The sequence below is a fragment of the Ursus maritimus genome, unplaced genomic scaffold (genome assembly GCF_017311325.1).
Source record: "Ursus maritimus isolate PB19 unplaced genomic scaffold, ASM1731132v1 scaffold_6, whole genome shotgun sequence".
In the NCBI taxonomy this organism is placed as follows: domain Eukaryota; kingdom Metazoa; phylum Chordata; class Mammalia; order Carnivora; family Ursidae; genus Ursus; species Ursus maritimus.
In genome coordinates this window covers 29,309,524-29,325,356 of record NW_024426774.1, presented here as the reverse complement: position 1 = coordinate 29,325,356, position 15,833 = coordinate 29,309,524, and positions in this window count along the sequence as shown.

The following is a 15,833-nucleotide window of genomic DNA, read 5'->3' as shown; positions in this document are numbered from 1 at the left end:
CAGGCCAATTACCTCACCATCCTCTTTTTCTTCCGGATCAGCGTGTGGTCTGCCTGAGTCATCTCCTAGTAACATATAGATCCCAGAAAAATCAGAGCAAGGACGCTGAAACAGACCGACTTTCCAGAGATCCAAAGTCTGAAGGTAATGGAGTTGGCCTGAGGACTCACCCCCTCGGTCTCCTAAACTCTGAAGGGTGAGTTTCAAAGACAGGGCAGGGACTCCACTGTTCTGCCCTCCTCTGGAACGGCAGGGTAAGACAGGATGGAAGTACCTACTTTCCTGTTTATGTCCAAAATTACTAATCCTATTCATGTCTGAGAATTCTGAGTGACAGTTTAAATCTTCAGGCTTAAAATTAAATTCTTTATTACCCTCAGGGGCAGTTCTTCTAATAATCAGACCACTTCAGAACTTTCTATTAGTATCATATTCAGAACAAAACCACTGCCACATCTCCCAATATGTTTCCTCTCTTGCTGCTTAAGCCAACCTTGAAAGAGTGGATTTCCTGAGTCGCCGGGGAAGAAACCACCTAATTGTTTTTCTTACCCTGTTACCTTTTTATCTTTCCACAATATGATGCCCGTAGGAAAGGGAAGGTAGGAATAGCAAACCAATATGAAACAAAACGTTAAAGATAATATCATGCTAAGTATAAGCAGATCGAAATGAGAAATACGGAAACACTCAAGTTAAAGTGTTAACGTATAATTTTATGATGATTTTCCATCGCCTAGGGTGGTCCAATTTTCTTCAATTTTGGTTACAGTTTAGTCAATCGATGCTACCGTAGTTTGGGAGCTGCAAGAATCTGACTGTGAGAAGGAGTTTAGCATTCAGGGTGTGTCTGAGGGAGAGCCCTTGGGACAAACCCCTGAGGCGGGGAGAGGGAGGAACAGGACTCGGCAGAGGGAAAAGTTAGCAGGGAAGTGGGTCCCCCTCCACAGCCTCACCCAATCCCACGGGGCGCCCTGGAGCTGGAAGCCCTGTTGGAGCTGTCACATGGTAAGCCAAAATGTCTAGGGCTTTCTACCCCCACCTCAGTGGAGGGACTTCCTGCAAGCAGCTCCCTGCTGCCAAGCGAGCAGACAGCTAGAGGCTGTCTGCCAACAGCACTCCAGCAGCTGGAGCCCAGTCCTTCCCTGAAGGGGCATCTGAGCCGCGCCTCTCTGTATCCGTGCAAATGCATCCACAGGCTGTATCTCGTACAAAGAACCGAAGCTGATTTTAGTAAGTAAACTCTTTTTTACACGTGAGCTCTTCTGACAATTCTCCATAAAACTACAAATCTGACAAAAGCCTCTATGTATCCCTACTCCCTTCTTTATTCGTATCTTTTCTTGTGCCTGATACACAAAATATCCTTTTTTCCTTTACTCATTCTACTTTTCTCCCTTCTTTTCTTCTGGAAATTGTCAGAAATCCCTTAGATCTGCTATTTTTTTCCCCCTGCTGCAACTTGTCCCTTCTTCACCCTCTTCCCATGGAAGATAACCCATGACTACTACATCCAATTAAAGAATTTCAGGCCCCATTTCTCATCATGGAAAAAAATCGGTTGTGTAGGCAGTGACAGCACTAATCACGAGTGGAGTGGTTATCATCTTCATTATAGTATAGATTCTATGCTGTGATACATAGTAAGGACCCAACTGCTATAAAAGCTCATCCCCGTGCGTTTGCCATGGCAGGATTTTCACACAGCTAGTCTCACCATTGGATGAATGCAGTCATACCCAGAAAGTTTTGTTAAAAGAGTAGTTCTCAGGGCGTCTGGGTGGCTCAGTCAATTAAGCCTCTGCCTTTAGCTCAGGTGATGATCCCAGGGTCCTGGGTTAGAGCCCTGGATTGGGCTCCCTGCTCAGTGGGCAGCCTGCTTCTCCCTCTCCTTCTGCCCCTCTCTCTTGCTCGTCCTCTCTCTCTTTCTGTTTCTCTCTCAAATAAGTAAATAAAATCTTAAAAAAACAAAACAAAACCAGTAGTTCTCAAAATGTGGCCCATGGATCCCTGGGGATTCTCCAAGATCTTTTTGAAAGTCTACAAGGTTGAATCAATATTTATAATAATACTGAAGCAAAGTTAGCTTATTTTACTGTATTAACTTTACACTGATGATGCAAAACTGCTGATACCTTCGCGCTAAGACAGAACACAAAACTGTACTATTAAAAAAAAACTGTTTACTTAGAAGTCATTGTATTATTCACTAAAAGCACAGTGAAAAAAAGGGAAAAGGAAAAGAACAGACAAAAGAAAACAAAAGAGCCAATCTTAAGAAAATCACAATGGGGGCGCCTGGGTAGCGCAGTCGTTAAGCATCTGCCTTCGGCTCAGGGCATGATCCCGGCGTTAAGGGATTGAGCCCCACGTCAGGCTCCTCCGCTATGAGCCTGCTTCTTCCTCTCCCACTCCCCCTGCTGTGTTTCCTCTCTTGCTGGCTGTCTCTCTGTCACATAAATAAATAAAATCTTAAAAAAAAAAAAGAATATCACAATGAAGCAATAAAAATTGTGGTTATTAAATCACAACCCTTGATTGAGTACACGTCTTTGATTTTTAACAGTTTTATTGAGATATAATTAAAATACATTCAACTGTACAAATTATGTAATTATATACTACAGACAATATTGAGACACTGTTTTATTTTTTTCTAGCATTACTTTGGTAACAGTGATCTTTGATGTTACAAAGTAAATACAATTGTATTTAGGTTTGCCTTCTGAGGGTATGCATTGGAGAAGAGGACTACCTCAAGAGCCACTGTGAACATTCTCGATCTCGTTTATTTCAGGTAATCACTTCAACCATCCCTCTCAGTTCGGGAGTATGATGATCTGTTGCCTCTAAGGCAAGGCAACTATTTGTGAGAAAAAGGAAAAATATGCTGGGCTGTTATAAAGGAAATACTTTGAGGGTTTCTCATTCAGGCTTTGTGCAGGGGGAGTCTCAGTTTCCTCATCTGTAAAGTGGGGCTGATACCTACCTCACGTGGTATATAATCTGATGAGTTATAACATGTTTACACCTATGAAATGATCGCCACCATCAAGAAAAGGAAAATATCCATCTTTTACCCATAGGTTATATAAATTGTTATTTAGTTTCCAAATAGTTGAGGATTTCTCTGATATCTTTTTGTTACTGATTTCAAATTTAATTCCACCACGGTCAGGGAAGAGACTTGGTATGGGTGAATCCTTTTAAAATTTTTTGAGAATTGTTTTATAGCCCAGAATATGATCTATTTTAGCAAATGTTCCTTCTGCACATTAAAAAAATATGTATTTTGCTGTTATTGGGTAGAATATTCTATAAACATCAACTAGGTAAGGTAGTTGATAATGTTCCAAATCTTCCAATTAATAACTGGTTTTGTCTATTCAGTCTATTGATTACTAAGGGAGTGAGACCGAAATCTCTGACTATAATTGTGGATTTGAATTTTTATATCATATATTTATAAGCTTTCTTATTGAGTGTATAAATATTTAGGATTGCAATGTCCTTTTGACAAATTTATCATTACAAAACAACCCTCTCTATACTTGGTCATATTCTTTGCTCTGAAATTTACTTTTTTTCTAATATTAATGTAGCCACTCCAACTTTCTTTTGATCACTGTTAGCATGGTATATCTTTCCCCATTCTTTTTACTTTTGAACTGTTTTCTTATTTACATATAAAGTAGGTTTCTTGTAGGTAGCATATAGTAAGGTCTTGCTTTTTTATATCCAATTGGACAATCTCTGGCTTTTAAATGGGGTGTTTAGATTATTTATATTTAATGTGATTATTGGTATGGTCAAATTTAAGTGTACCACTCTATTATTTTTTTTCTATTTGTTCCATCTGTTCTTTGGTCATTTTTACCACTTGTTCTGATTTATCTTGGATTAATCTATTTTTATTATTTCATTTTATCTCCTTTGTTAGCTTGTCAGCTATACCTCTGTTTTGTTTTTAGTAACTGTTTTAGGATTTATAATATATATCTTTAATGTATTACTATCTATCATCAAGAAATATTATATCACTTAATGTATAATACAAGAATCTTATGGGGCACCTGGGTGGCTCAGTCAGTTAAGCATCCGACTCTTAATTTTAGTTCGGGTCATGATGTCACAGTTGTGGGATTGAGCCCTGTGTTGGGCTCCCCACTCAGCAAGGTTTGCTTCTCTCCCTCTGCCCCTCCCCACTCTCTAACATAACTAAATAAAATCCTTAAAAAAAAGAATCTTACAATGGCATACGTCTATTTCCCTTCTTAGTCTTTGTGCTATTGTTGTCAGATATTTTACTTATAAATATTAAGTTCAAGATACACTGCTATTTTCTTTGCATTAAACAATTACCTTTCAAATAAATTGTTAAAATTAGGTTTTTAGAAGTCTTTTTAATTTATCCACATATTTACCATTTCTGATACCCTTCCTTCCTTTGTATAGACACATATGTTCATCTGGTATCATTTTCCTTCTGCTTAAAGGACGTCCTTTAACATTTCTTGTAGCACAGGTATGGTGGCAATTTTTGTATGCTGAAAAAAAATTATTTTCCCTTCATTTTCGAAAGACGTATCTACTGAGTATAGCATTCTGTGTTGACAGCTTTTTTCCTTCAGTACTTTTTTTTTAAAGATTTTATTTATTTATTTATCTATTTGAGAGAGAGAGAGCGCGTGCGCGCACGTGCGTGAGCGGGCATGCGCTGGGGGAGGGGCAGAGGGAGAGGGTGAAGCGGTCTCCCCATTAAGCAGGGAGCCAGAATTGGGGCTCAGTCTGACTGAGCCACCCAGGTACCCCTCTTGTACTTTAAAGATATTTCTCCACTGTCTTCTTGCTTGCTTTGTTTCTGATGAGAAATCGACTGTCATCCTAATCTTTGTTCCTCTGCATGTAATGTGCTACAGTCTGTCTTAAGATTTTCTCTTTTACAATTTTTGAACAATTTGATTGTGATATACCTTGGTGGAATTTTATGTTCTTGTGCTTGGGGTTCATGGAGTTTCTTGAATTAGTGGGCTTTAAGTTTTCATCACATTTGGAAAATATTTAGCTATTATTTCTTCAAGTATTTTTATCAGCCCTCTTCCATTGGCAGCTCCACTTACATACATATTAAGTTATTTGAAGTTTTCCCACAGTTCACCAGTGCTCTGATATTTCTCTCTGTTTTTTTCCTTTGTCTATTTCATTTGTAGCTATAGTTTCTATTTCTATGTCTTCAAGTTCCCTAATTGTTTTATAGTGCCTAATCTGTATGAACTCCATCCTGTTACTTTTTATCCCAGACATGGCTGTTTTCATTCTCTAGAGGTTTGATTTAGATTTTCTTTATACCATTCTTAACATGTTCAACCTTTCCTTTACCTTCTTGAACATATGGAATGTAGTTATGACAACTGTTTTTATTTATTTATTTATTTATTTATTTAGATTTTATTTATGTATTTGAAAGAGAGAAAAAGCAAGAGAGAACACAGAGGGAGAGGGAGAGTCAGACTTGCTGCTGAGCAGAGAGCCAGACACGGGGCTTGATCCCAGGACTCTGAGATCATGACCTGAGCCGAAGGCAGATGCTTAACCAACTGAGCCACCCAGGTGCCCCTATGACGACTGTTTTTAATATCCTTATCTGCTAATTTATCATCTGTGTCATATCTGTATCTGTTTCTATTGATTGATTTTTCCCCCTTCATTATAGTTGTATATTGCCACTTCTTTGCATGCTGGTAATTTTTTTATTAAATATCAGATGCTGTGAATTTTACTTTTTTGGGTGTTGGGCGTATTTGTTTCCCTTTAAAGATTCTTGATCTTTGAAACATAGTTGAGGTGAAAGCAGTTTGATCCTTTGGAGTCTTGCTTTTAATTTTATTAGGGGGGAGCAGAGCAGTTTATAATCCAGGTATAGTATGACCCCCAGCTGAAGCAATATTCTCTGGGCATTTACTTTTGTCCCTTGCCCTTTGTAAGTTGAGATTTTTTTCCACTTTTTTCTTTTTTTTTCTTTTTTTTTTAGATTTTATTTATTTATTTGAGAGAGATCACAGAGGGAGAATGAGAGGGAGAAGCAGACTCCCCACTGAGCAGAGAGTCCAGTGCAGGTCTGGATCCCAGGTCCCCGGGGTCATGACCTGAGGCAAAGGCAGACTCTTAACCAACTGAGCCACCCAGCCACCCCCCTACTTGGACTAGTAGAAACACAAAAGATTCCTGACCCTCTCTCTACCCTGGGGCTCATTACGCCTGCTCCTTTTTGTTAGCTCTTCGCTCCATCTTGGGTAATTCCCTCACCTGAACATGCTGATTTATACTCAGATGAAGACTTACCGAGAAATCTTAAGTGATCTCTCTCTCCTCCACTCTGTGCTGCAAATTCTAGCCACCGTCCCATGTTCTCAACTCTCTTCTTTCATCTCACAGAGACCACCTGACTCTGCTGGGATTCCTCCTACCTGCACTGCATCCTGGAAACCCCTCAAGTGGGGAGAGTGTGTAGCTCATGTCACTTGCTTCCCCTCTGCCATCCCTCTTTTGTGATACTTGTTTCCCAATATTTGAACATCATTGTTTGATTTCTTTTTTCAAGATGGGATGATAAATCTAGTCTCTGTTACTCCATCTTGACTGGAAGCAGAAGTTGAGAGTATGAATCTTTTTGTATTCTGCATGACAAAATGGGAGGTACATGGGCGCCTGGGTGGTTGGTTGGGCAGATGGGTGTCTGCCTTGGGCTCAGGTCATGATCCCAGGGTCCTGGGATTGAGTCCCAAATCCGGCTCCCTGCTCAGTGGGGAGTCTGCTTCTCCCTCTTCCTCTGGCCCTCCCCTCTGCTTGTGCGCGCTCTCTCTCTCTCTCAAATAAATAAATAAAATCTTTTTTTAAAAAATGGTAGATACAAATAAAGTACTCATGCTGCACACTGAAGGACAATTGTCTCAAGGAGACGCTCTTGTACAATTGTTTGAGATGCATAGTGAACTATCTGCTTTTTTCATAAGATTCTTTTACTGATAGAATAAAAAGTGACTGATAATCTATGATTATTCAGAGTTGGATATTTGGCAGACATTTGTTTAAAAAATGAATGAAGTGTGCCTGTGCCTTCAAGGAAACTAACTGGCAGTATTTATCACCAATGATAAAACTAGATCTTTCAGGTAAAAATAGAAATTTTGGAAAATTTATATAAGCTACCATAAGCCTGACAGTTTCCTTACATGTAACAAATTTTCTGACAAAGCCAGTTATTTTAACAAATGTAATTTTTAAATAATATATAATAAAATGTTCAACATTTGGAGTATCTGTATAACTCAGTGAACCAGTATTTTCCAAATGCTCAGTGCCCAAATCACAGAGAAAAGATCCATGCAAAGTGTGAGACCAATGGATTTTAATGTAATGAAGTAAAAAATGTTATTTATATGGTCTCAGATTCTGCAGTGCAGCTAACTGTTATGACATTACCATCTATCATGTTTTGATCGAATAACAAAGAAGATTATCCATAATTATCTGAAGAGGTTATTAAAATACTTCTTTCTTTTCCTACTACATGTTAGCATGAGGCCAAATTTTCTTCATATACTTCAACCAAAAGAACGTATCTCATTAGATTGAATGTATAAACAAACCCAGTTATTTTCTAGTAAGTCAGACATTAAAGAAAATTTTTAAATATTTGAAATTGTCAATCTTTTCACAAAATTATTTTTGTTTTTAGAAACACAGAAATTTTCCATAAAAATGTGTTATTTAACATGTAATGCTTCTGTTATTTTTAAATAAGTCATGATTAAACATTTATAAAATACCTGTTTTAATTTTCAGTACAGTAGATATTGACAGACATAATTCAACAAACAAAAACTATTTGCGTTCCTCAGTAATTGTTAGTAAGGTAAAGGAGTCCTGAGACCAAAGAATTTGAGAACCACTGTGTTATTTTACCTGGGAGAGAGAATACATTAAGCCAATGGTTTTAACTACATAGTGAAATCATGTAGAAAGCCTTTTTTTTTTTTTTAAATAATGATGCCTGAGTGCCACCCCTACAGGTTTTGATATGATTTGTCTGGTGTGTGGCCTGGACATCAGGTGTCTTTAAAACCTGCCAGGTGATTCTAGCAGGGCTAAGAACCATTGCATTAATCCCACACTCTGAGAAACACACTAGCAAAAGCCATATAATCAGATTAATGACAGCATTAATAATCATTTTGTGAAAGCCCTGAGGATAATGGTAAAAAAAAAAAAAATTGGCAAAGTGGGCCACTCCTAGACAAATTACGAAGTAGACAAAATTAGATCCAAACCTCTCAGCTTTCCCCCTCACTTTTTGCCATCATGCTAAAACACCTTGCCCTTTGTTCCTTGAGTGGCCACAGAGACTATAAAGACACCCACATTATACCCCTGCCCAAATCCGTCCACCACAGCTTTCAATAATGGAATGAAAAATTAAAATGTTTGCTTCCGCAGTACAGAGTCAGACCTTTGCTGTTCCTCAGAAATCTCAGGAATCCAGATTTCCTGTAAATCTTCCCAGCTCCTTTCACCTTATCAGAGGTCAAGTCAAGGTGGCAATAAAAGTTAGGAAAAAAATCTCCTTTCCTCTGGTTTTCTGGCCCTCTCCCTTCCCAGCCCTTTAGAATAACAGTCCACTCTCCTCTCAAAGAAAGGGAGGGGAACATTCCCCACAAACCCTGATTCCTTTCACTAACACTCATCTTGCCCCCAAACAAAATTCCTCTTACTCCTTCACTGGTTTTATCCTGCTTTTGAATCAATTTTTCTCTGCAGGCTCTAAAAACCAAAAGCTTTCAAGATCCAAAGAAATACGCTTCCAGTAAGGAATTTTAATCTGCTCAAGGAGATGAGAGTAGAGAGAATCAAAAGATGAAGAACGAAAAAAAAAAAAACAAAAAGGTTCATCTCTCTACTGCTCACAGAATAGACAGCTCTGATCTGTATGATACCAAAATTGTATAGTTTCAATTAACCAATTGTTAGGAAGAGTATGTATACATGTAGTGTATATTTGTGTATTTGTAGATTCATTTTGGTTTTTTACTTAAAAGATTCGGTCTCTAATTTTTGTTTGTTTGTTTGTTTTGCATTTTAAGGATTAAGTAGGTGACAAGGCACGGATTTCTGGAAAATTTCAATGGTACTATGTGAAAGACAAAAAGGTGTTAGCACAAGAATGTTTCCACTCAAAGTTACTAACTAAATTTTTTTGTTCAGGGTAAAAATATGATCAAAGAGGGTAGGTATGTCAATGATACATTTCTAAAGATCCTCTAATTCTATATATTAATATGATGAAAGATATTACTATTATCCTCATTGTTAATGATAAAATAAAAGCACAGGGGGTCAAGTAACCTGCCTGGGCAGACACAAAGCCAACCCAACGGCAGGTGGTTTATGTTTACTGTTACCTACAGGCGTTAGCAGTTTCAAAGGGGAAAATCTAAACAATTATAAAATCTAATTTTTAATATACTGAGGTAGGCTTTTCCTGAACGTAAAAGCAGACACCTTTGAAATTATTTTATTTCCAAGTGTTAAGCAGAATAGTCATTTTGTGTTGCTTTCTCTTTTCATCACCTAACACCATACTTATTAGAAGGGGAAATGTGACTTTAAAAAAAAGAATGAAATACCACAATGTAAACTAATATAATCTAAAGTCAAGGTTAAGGCACTATTGTCTTTTGCTTTGGGGTCACTTACAGATTTTCCAAGGTATTCTATTCTATTTATCTTTGTTCTAATGATAAGAAATTGTGAGGGTTTTCTACTGATCACGCTATACAGTCTGTACTCAGAGTTAACTGTAAAAGCATCCTTTCTCTCAGTTTTGTGATCCTGAAGCAGTATTAATTGTGGTTGTTAATTAGGCCCTTTCTGACTTTTCATGAAAGGATAATAATCCAAGAGTAATTTTCAGGTCATGAACAAACAAACAAACAAACAAAAACTTGTTTTAAGACTCAGGTTAGGCCCAGCAGTCTCAAATGAGAGAGAAAGGAAGGCTCTAAACTCTCTTGCCACAGGATTCCAAAATAAAATGTTAAAAAAGCAAATAAATATGATGCAAATATATAGAAAATAGCAACACTCATTTTTAAAAAAAAACCAAGTTGACTATGCTACCGTAGCTATTAATAATAATGATAGAAAGTTGCAACATGATACTATAACCTAAATTCTGCCTTAAACCACATATGTTCCTATATATATCTTTAGTTTTGCTTAAATTTAGGTTTAAACTTGGGATGAATTTATGATGTTTGTTTTATTTATATATCTGAAAACATTAGCAAAGTATTTCAAGTGTTTTAGTAATTCTTAAACAGCCCAGATTGAGGTCATAAAAAATCCTTTCCAACCCTACGGTTTATATATACAACATTGTTGAGACCATAATAAATTAGATGAGCTAATCCACCTTCAGTTTTAATGCTTGAAAAAGCATTTCAACAGAGCTGTCCTTAGCACCAGGCTGAGAGTATACCTGAATTTCCCTTTAAAAGAAGCTTAAATTACTCCGCATAAAATTTTAGTAAGACTAATCCCCTTCTGTCCCTGGCCAAACCTTCATTTTTTCTGCTTCTCACTGCCTTAAGTCACATGCCTATTATGGGAAACACTAAAATTTGAATTTAGAGATCCGTAAGAAAGTGAAAGAGACACATAATTGTCTTTCATGATATATTTGTTTAGTCTTCCAAGGAAAATCTTTCCAACAGCCTAGGGTTAAACCTGTATTACAAATTAGGAAGAAACAAAGTTGTCATTTTAGGAAGCAGACGGGGAGGAAATTTTGCAAGCAAAGGAAGTGACCAAAGAAGAATTGTGCTTCTTCATTGCAGTCTGAGGCAAATGGTCCCCTTCTTTCAACCCTACTCTTAGATTCGAGAAAATAAACACCCATCAGAAAACAAGCTCAGACAGGAAATACGTGACATTTGGGACCATGCCCTATACATAGGATACAGGAAAAATTATTATTCGGGATTTTTAGAGACTGCAAGTATGAAGGAAACATGGCATGGTAGCTACATAATAGCCTTCTTACACACATCTCTGTGTCCTAGTATTTCACACCTTTATCTTTATTATATTCTGGAGCTAGTTACATAGTACTGTTATTTTCTAGTACACACACATCTTTAGCATATACCTGACATGTGTAAAACCTTTTGATAACATAATCCTTACAAGAGCAGGGACCTGGAAGCATACTAATTCTCAATAAAATATTGAATGTCTGAAAACAAATATCGTATGGTTATTCAGAGTAGTACCTGCCAAAAACATGAGGAAATACTTGACTCGTCATCGTGCATGAGAGCACAGCCTCACCAATAACAACAGGCAGTCCCTGATCTTGTTGGGCACTGCTGCCTTCTTTAATTATTGCCCTTCTTCCCTTCGCTTCTATTTCTAACGTAATGAACACCATCAGTCCCCAAATGCTGGTTCCATATTAACGCTTGTCCACGACTATCCTTATTTAGTCTGTTACAAAACGAGAAAATTAAGCAAAATCTGTTTTGCCAACAAGGGAATTGTATTTAATGTTTATTTTTATACTCCGCCTTCATGCTGGATGTTACAAAATTTTTTAATTAATGTAATAGCTGGTGTAAGCTCCTGAGTTGGTACTGGTTCCTGAGTTGCTCTATTGTTTTTTTAGTTGTAGTAAAAGATACGGGACATAACATTTGCCATCTTAGCCAATTTTAAGAGTACAGGTCAGTGGCATGAAGTACATTCACCCTGTCGTGCAACCGTCCCTAACAGCCAGCTCCAGGACTCTTGTCATCGGGCAGAACGGAAACTCTGAATCTGTTAAATAATAACTCTCCATTCTCGCCTCCTTCCAACCCTTGGCAACCACCGTTCTACTTTCTGTCTCTATGAGTTTGACTACTCTAAGTACCTCATTGAAGTGGAATCACTAGTATTTATATTTTTGTGACTGGCTTATTTCACTTAGCATGATGTCCTCAAGGTTCCTCCATGTTGTAGCATGTGTTAGGCTTCCCTTCCTTTTCAAGAGTAGGACCTCTATAAATGTAATCTCCCCTCCTGCTCTTCCTGCAGATAATTTCATCCCTGGGCATGGTTTCATTCTCTGCCCTATGCAATGACTTCCAAATCTCAGTGGCACCCTGAGACTGGGTAAAGCAGTCTGCAGAGAAGATAGGGATGAGTTACGTATGGCCCCTGCTTTTCAGGAGCTCACAGTTTAGTGAGAGGGCGAGTTGTGTGCTCAAGTGTCACAGGTGCTATGGAAGCAACTTGTCTGGAGTCCAGGGAAAGGCATGGTTATTCCCAGTATGCCTGAAGTGGACAGGAAAGGCCTCCTAGAGAGAGCCTGAGCTGACTGAGTCTTGGTTACCGGTGGAAAAGGGAGAGAAGGGTATCATATTAGCAAAACTACAGTGGGAAACTGTCAGCTGTTCCCCACTGCCTGAGGTGCTAGGATGTGAGGCACCGGAGAAAACAATAGGAAAAGGCAGGAGGGGGCGGGGCACATCGTGCACAAACTAAAAAGTCTGCCCAGTGAAGGCATTGGTTAGCTTCTGAAGGATTTCACAGGGAATCATAGTCTACATTTTAGAACTGTCACTCTGGTGGCAGGGTAGAAAATGGACTAGAGAAGTTTCAGTCAAGCAGGAAAATGTCTTAGAAATCTCTTAGATGGTCATTTCAGTAGATCAGGTAAGAGCTGACGGAGGCCTGAACTAAGACAGCCATAGTGAAAAAGAAGAAGAGGCATAGAACACAAGAATTAGGACAGTATGAAATTGATGGGACTTGGTCACTAATTGCATTTGAGAACCAGGGAAAAGGAGTCTAGGCTGACCAAGAAGTTTCTGTCTTAGATGACTAAACTGATGATAACACTACACACCAAGATTGGAAATAAAGGGAGAAGAAAAGTTTTCAAGGCAAAGATGAGTTCAGTTGGGGACACTTTGAATATGTGATCTTTCTGTGGAACATTCAAGTGGTTATAGAAAGGGATCAAGGCTAGAGGCAGAGATTTGTCACGTCGGTGGTTGAAGCCACGTGTAGCAAATACAGCACGTGTCCTGCCAGTAGCCCCTCCACGCTCACCATTCTCCCCACCTGCCCACCCAAGGGCTTCCAGCTGCGGGTAACTGTGACTCCATTGGGAGCCCACTCGGTGGGCTGGCCACCTCTGAGGGTCACAGGGAGTCATTGCTAATGGATATGGAGTTTCTTTTGGGGGCGATGAACATATTCTGAAATTAGATAGTGGTAATGTTGCATAATTTGTGAATATACTCAAAACCGGTAAACTGTGCACTTTAAAAAGGTGAATTTTATAGTTTGTGAATTACATCTCAATTGTTAAAAGTTGTGTGAGGAAAAAAATCCTATGACTCAGCCTAACTGAGCTATTTGGTCCACAACTGTGCCCCCATGTTTTTATATCTATGTGCTCTTGGTCACTGTTGCTTCCACCTGGAATTTTCCTTTTTCCCTATTCCCCTCCCCCATATTTCCAAATCCTCCTCGTTCTTCAAAGCCCAGCTGAAATCCTCTTTGTCCATCCATTTAGCCTTCTCCAGGTCAGGGGCGTGTCTTGTACTTCTTTGCCATCTTCTAACCTTTCATTTTGCTTCCTACTTACTTTTTTACTCTTTCCTCCATGTCACAGATGTTTACATACCTTATTTAATAAATGGTAGTCCCCAAGAACAGCAATTATTTCACCTATAGATCCTATCAAATAAATGCCTTGCACATAGTAACCTCTCAAAAATGTTTATCAAATAGCACACCAAGGACTGTAAAGTCATAAGCGGAATCTAGGAAAAAAGGCAAGCAAGCCAAATTAACCTCAATTCACTTTCAGCTGCACACTCCATCACCATTTAAGGAACTATGAGACAGTTTGAAGTCTAGGGTTAGTGAGAATTCTTCCTGGAATTACTTGAGATTTGGAAACTTGAGATGTATGATCAGAGTACCAATTACAATAAAATGTTCAGCTCAGTATATCTGGTTAACTTTACTAGAAACAAAACCAACAAACGTAAAGCCGTTAAGTGATGTTATCCTGCACGGAAACACCTGAAGCTATCAGTGTAGAAATTGTCACAGTGATGGCTTCTGGTCAACCAAGTACCTGTGTGGTAGGATCTTCCTTTGATAAAGTAAACAGGAACTCGTCCTATGGCCATAGGGATTCCTGCGCCATTTAAACGCTTCACTATTATCTTAAATTACCCTTCACAGACTCAAGCTTATTAACTTTCCTTTCTCTGTGCTGCCAGGAGATGTGGCACCGTAAAAAGCTCTCACTCTTTAACGTGAATAATAACTAACATTTACTGAGCATTCACTTGTGAATTTTTACAAGTGTCTTCCATGTGTTATGTTATTTAGCTGTTGCGCAACTCACAGGGTAAGGAGTGCTGTCATCCCAGGTAACTGATGCTGAGACCAAAGCTGACGGAGGTTGCCGGGCCCGTGGCCGCACGGCAGTTCAGTGGCAGAACCACGATGCATACCTGGGTGGACTACCTTCCGTGCCCACTGCGTGTGTGGTGCACTCAGGGCATCTCTTCCTTCTCACACCAACCCTGTGGGGTACGTGATCACCTCTCCTCATTTCACAGGTAAGAACATCAATTCTTAGTTGAGACTGAGCAGCATGCACCTGCGACATGGAAGAGACTAGGCTGGATTCTGAGTCCCAGCCCAACCCTTTCCTGCTAACTGGCTTCTCAGGGCTGCTGCCCTTTCCAGACTGTGAGCGAGGGAGCCCACTTGCCTAACTTCTTTGCTCTGGCCGGTGTTGGCATGAGAATTCATGTTAATACTGGCTCCCAACCAGGTCCATAGCACCTTTGTTCTCTTTCTCAGTTGGCTTTTAAAATACATTATAACCAGTTTACAGTATTTCAAAAGAGAGGTTTTTTGGGTGCCTGGGTGGCTCAGTTGGTTAAGCATCTGACTCTTGATTTCGGCTCAGGTCGTGATCTCAGGGTCATGAGATCGAACCTCCAGGTTGAGCCCCAGGACAGGCTCAGTGCAGCTAAGCGTGAAGCCTCCTGAAGATTCTCTTTCTCCTTCACCGTCTACCCCTCCCCAACGCATACGAGTGCTCTCTCTCTCTCTCTCAAAAAAAAAGTTTTTAATTAATATTAAATTAAAATGAAATCCAAAAGCATATTTATGCGTTATTTTGTCCTTCCTGGAGAAACATATTTTGCAACCATAAAGGTAAACAGGAATTACCAGGGATGAGCAAGGCAATTGGTTCTTTATTACAGATTACTGAATATTAAATTTTAAGGACACCTTATAAAATCTGAGGTAGATTATGCACAGTAGCCTCTTCCTTTAGTTACCAGATTTTTTATTTATTTATTTATTTTTATTTATTTATTTATTTATTATTTATTTATTTTAAGATTTATTTATTTATTTAACAGAGAGAGACAGCCAGCGAGAGAGGGAACACAAGCAGGGGGAGTGGAAGAGGAAGAAGCAGGCTCCTAGCGGAGGAGCCTGATGTGGGGCTCGATCCCAGAATGCCAGGATCACGCCCTGAGCCGAAGGCAGACGCTTAACGACCGCGCCACCCAGGCGCCCACAGATTTTTTAAATCTTCCTTTTAGTTGAGCCCTCCTTACCACAATTCTTTGATTATATACTATATTTGTAGATATGAACGGAAATTTTTAACATAGTTTATATAGTATACAATCATAGTATACAATCAAATAGTAAATTATATAAAGTTAAATATAAATGCATATAAA